The sequence below is a fragment of the Helianthus annuus genome, chromosome 9 (assembly GCF_002127325.2).
Source record: "Helianthus annuus cultivar XRQ/B chromosome 9, HanXRQr2.0-SUNRISE, whole genome shotgun sequence".
Taxonomy (NCBI): domain Eukaryota; kingdom Viridiplantae; phylum Streptophyta; class Magnoliopsida; order Asterales; family Asteraceae; genus Helianthus; species Helianthus annuus.
The window spans coordinates 6,436,391-6,441,243 of record NC_035441.2 but is presented as its reverse complement, the minus strand read 5'-3'; the positions used below and the strand labels follow the sequence as shown (position 1 = coordinate 6,441,243).

Below are 4,853 nucleotides of genomic sequence, written 5' to 3'. Positions count from 1 at the left end.
GGATGATGAACCGTTTAAAGTTGCTTACAATTTGAATGATTCTGACAAATTATATTCTGATGAGGAATTTCCAATAAGAGGTGTCAAAACTGAAATGATTAAAAAGGTTTTCAAACCAACAGAAATTAATATTTCTGAAATAAAAGATTTACATCTTAATGAAAAAGCTAAAAAATACACCTCAAGAGTACAACAAAGACTAAACAAGAAAAAAGGTTATGATTCTGGTTTTCAAAAGAAACCAAATCAGAACCGTAATTTCAAAAAGAAAGGATTGGGTTTTATACCAACAGAAAAATGAAAAATATGTTCGTGATTTTAAATCAAAAATGACATTTGTTTCAGGTACATCTTCTGAAGAAGAGAAAGAAAAGTTGTTCAGAAAGCAGTCCAACAAAGAGTTCCTTGCTAAGAAGCAAGAAGAGATGAAGACTGCTGGTCAGAAGAAAGATACGAGAACCTGTTTCCAATGCAACTCAGTTGGACATATTGCCAGAGATTGTTCTAAGGCGATAGCACCAAAACAGGGAGTTTCTCGTAAACTGAAGAACAAAGTTGTTGAATTTGAACCACCAATTGACAGAACAAAACTATTCAAAAATTCTACATTTGAAATTGGTGAATGTTCAAACAAATTTTACAAGAAGAGGGCTAAATCTGATAATCAAAATTGGGTTGTTAAGAAAGTTGTTGAAAGCTCTAGCAATGATTCTGATAGATCAAAATCAGAGGAGCTATCTTCTGGTGATGAATCTGATTCCACAAAATCAGAGGAGCCACAGGTTGAGGTTAATGGTGATAAATCAGTTCCGATTGTGGATGATGAGAATTTTCCATCACTTCGGGCTGAAAATTATAAGAAGAAAATTGGTAAAGTTGAAATTTCTAACCAATTTTATTCTGATAAACATGTGTTTGATGTGGAAAAGGTCTTTAACCCCAAGGTAAAACATATCTTTGGTAAGATGATTGACCGAAAGTCAAAGGGGTTAAAGAGTTCTATGAGAAGAAGAGGAAAGGTAAGAAACCGAGTGATGATGACTCGGTAACACCCAAGGCTGGTCAGGCTTGGGTGGATATTTTCTTTGAATAGAAAAACCTGACTTGCCGGAGCTTCCAGGTTGGTAAGCGAGGAGCAGGAATCAGCATCTTTCTTGAGGAATTTATTCGGTAATGTCATCGTACAAGAGGTAAAAAGGTTTGTTTGTGTTTTACTTACAAGTGGTATGGAGATTTGATTGTGCATACTTGCATATGGTAAATCAAGGACATTAATTTGTACTTGCATTTTCCTACAATTGATTGAAAGAAAATATGATGAACCACATCCCCGAACCTTCCCATAGTATACCTACAAGTGGTAAAATCAACCAAACTTATTTTCCGGAAAAATCATTTTGATTAAAACAAACTTAAGTGTTTTGAAATCTAAATGAGAAAATAGTTTGTTGATAGGGGGAGTTCTGATTGTTTATGCCAAGTGAATGACTAACTGATGCGATTTGATATCAGTTGTCAAGTTTCTGTATAGTTTGTTTTCAATTTTCTTTAATGTATTTGCATTTTAGGGGGAGTAGAAAATTTCAGAAAATCCAAAAACATTAGAAAATTTGAAAAAGCCAAAAACATGATAAAATTCAAAAATGAGTTTTGTTGTATAAAAGAGGAAATGATAGTACATTAGTGGACTGTCACAACATGCTAAAGAAATGGAAAGTAAAAATGTGATAAATAATCTCACTGTGGATATGTCAGTAGGTTTTTACACATTTAGTAGATTGTGACGAGATATAAACCTAAAATTCAAACTTGCTTATATCGTGGTAACAACTTCTTGGATATATGGGTAACCCCCGAAATCTTGTTTGAAAGGTCCCTCTTTCTGAGATACTAGGTCTTTATGCTTAGTGATATCTGGGGTATTATCCCGGGACTTCTACTGTATGGAAATACTGACCTAGTCCCCGTATAATATTTTTCGCAAATGCTTGAAAAAGCGCAGCCCTCAGCAAATTGATTGTAACACCCAAACTTCACATTCCAAAATGTGATATTATTATATTATTACTTAACAAAATTCGGGCATGACCCGTTCGTATTATGAACAATTCCCTGTAAGACTAACGTGTAATAACTTGAAATACGACACAGCGGAAAATAAGAGCCCAGAAATTTCTTTCTTTACTAGACATAATACTTACATGAAGGTTCAACTACAAAATTTCATACATTCATTGAAAAGGATTTACCACGTTCCATTTTATTAATGCTTCAAGGCTTATATTTGTCAAACTATGTGACCGATCCCTTCCCGTACAACCCTCGCTCTTAACTCGGTCTTCAATCCCTCTTTTCTTCATAATGAAGCTAAGTCCACGTCACCTGCATTCACCACATACATTCACATCGTTAGCAATCAGTGACATCATACATAAGTTTTAAACATGCATAGTTAGGCGTCAACATCTCCTGCTTTCGCTTATGATAATCCATTCATCCATCCATTCGAACACCATCATTGGATTTTAGTGTCAAACCTACAATTTCCATTATTAGTATACCTGCACTTCCATTTCATTCTCAATAGAAAACGGTTAGCATCGTTAGATTTCATTCATATGAATAAGTCCACATATACGCATAAACAAGTCTCATTCATTCGTGCATATATTTAAATTCCAATTCATGCATACATACCTTTCTATTCGTACAAATACTTACAATTTACATCTTACACAATATTACATGCAAGTCCTAAACACACATGTCTATACATGTAAATTACATACACATAAATCTCCATACTTACGCGTTCATAGTCATACTCACCTACGAGTTCCAATTACTTACATACAATCAAACACATACCCACATGTATAACTACTTATTTTATCCTTATGCAGACCCACAAGCAAGTTCCCTTCTTACCCATACTTGATAAAAACTCTCTCTTAAATTTGGGTTGCATTTCGGAAGCTTTAAAACGAGTTCCTTACTCATCCATAACTCACACAACTATTTGGTAAAGTTAGGGTGCATGTCGGGGGTCTAACGAGGCTTAGAAATGGGCTTACGGGGCCCGAGAATCAAAGAAAACAAAGAAACTGACTTAACTAGCAACATAGGTCGTCTACCAAAACCCACCAGCGTCGGCGACGCTGGTAGCGGCGTCGGGGACGCCCCTCTGCAGATCTGCTCTCCGTTTTTTGCTTATTTTCACTGTTTTGACCCCTGTTCGTGCACCTCGAACGTCCCAAAACGTAAAATAACATTTGTCCAAGCCCCCAAATCATTCTAATACTAACACTCATGCCTTAATGGTCGAAACCTTACCTTACCCCGCTACCTAGTTTTGACCCGTTTGATCTTTAATACACACTTTCCGACTTAGTTAACATTTTTGACCCATTACCACAAAACTAAACTTAGAACTTCATTTGATCTTACGTTCTTACATATCTCACTATTCGCAACATATGACAAAATTAACAAATCTTTCTAAATACTAAAAAGAGGTTCGGAACTTACTTACACTTCATTATGTTATGACAACAAAACCTCATTTGACCCATTCGATCCACTTAGCGAGAACCATCGTTTTCATTCAACCAAATCCATGTTTGACTTCGTAACATACTCAATTATCTAGAACACTACCTTATTTAAAATAAGCTAAGAAGTGAAATTAGAATCACTTACCTCGAGTGTCCGTTTCGTACATGCTTCCTCATCCCTTTTCCGTTTGCCTTCCATGCTTTCCCCTCTAAACATGATCCTAAACTTTCATACCATCAATATTACTACTTCACTAGAATAAACACACATTCTAACATTGCATTCATTTTCACATTCGTAATCTATTTTAACTTTAATCGTTAATTTCCAACAACGCAAAGTATTAACTAGAATCATATCTTTTCATTCCCTACTCACATAGTAAAACACATATACGACCACAAGATCATATATGCACACAACACAAACGATTTCTTCCGTACTAGTCAACTCATAATTCACGATTAACAACATCATTAAAAATTAGCTATTTTAACCCTAATCTTGAACCCGACATCATCCTTACTAGTAACCCACAAACTTGTTCTCTTGAGCATTTCATCGAACACTTGGCGGGTTTCGCATTTAAAGAATATTGTACAATATATTTTCATGTTCATCTTCCAAATTTTTGTGCTCACTTGTCATTAACACCTAAATAGAAATCGCATAACTTCGCACCATACTAATTCTAACTAACAATAACCAATCACATAAATCAATACACATTCAATTTTTTGAATAAGATTTGACATGGGTAGTATACCCATGTCGCCACCCTACCTATAGCAAATGGGTTTTCCCCAAATCTTCATCATAATCAAAATTTAACATACTTTGGCATCTACCCATTCATTATCACTAACATTCATGCTTAATCTTACCCTATAATCACATAATACACAAAACCCACTTGATCAAACATCATTAAAATACCAAAATTAGACTTACATGATGGTAGAAACACTAAAGTGATCGACAATCTTGGTTCATGCATTAGTTTAGCCCTTCAATCCCCCTTCAATTTAATGGATTTTGGTGAAACTAGGGTTTCACCTCACCCTCTGCCCCTGATCGATCGTATATACACACACGCACACTCTCTGTATGTTTTTAATTTTTCATTCTTTTAATGTTTTAAGTTTTGCCACTTTACACATTTGGCCCCTCAAGAATAATATGTATATTATTAAGACCAAGACTATCCTCACTTGTTCATAACTAGCTTAAATTAAAATTCTCATGGAATTTGGGGTGTTACATTGATGAAACAATAAAATTGATAGTCATTGCTGTCG

The 4,853-nt window shown here is 35.0% G+C and overlaps 1 long non-coding RNA gene across 2 annotated transcripts; it reads right to left on the bottom strand.

The window, feature by feature from the left end:
* Nucleotides 1-2,282: 2,282 nt before the first annotated feature.
* LOC118481928 lies at nt 2,283-4,646 on the bottom strand. 2 transcript variants are annotated; one of them, XR_004866358.1, is made up of 3 exons: nt 4,507-4,646; nt 3,700-3,775; nt 2,283-2,382 (listed from the first exon to the last, which is right to left on the bottom strand). It is a non-coding gene; the product is annotated as an uncharacterized LOC118481928 (long non-coding RNA). The 2 variants fall into 2 exon arrangements; XR_004866357.1 differs by lacking the exon at nt 2,283-2,382 and having other exon boundaries at nt 3,214-3,775.
* Nucleotides 4,647-4,853: the final 207 nt, after the last annotated feature.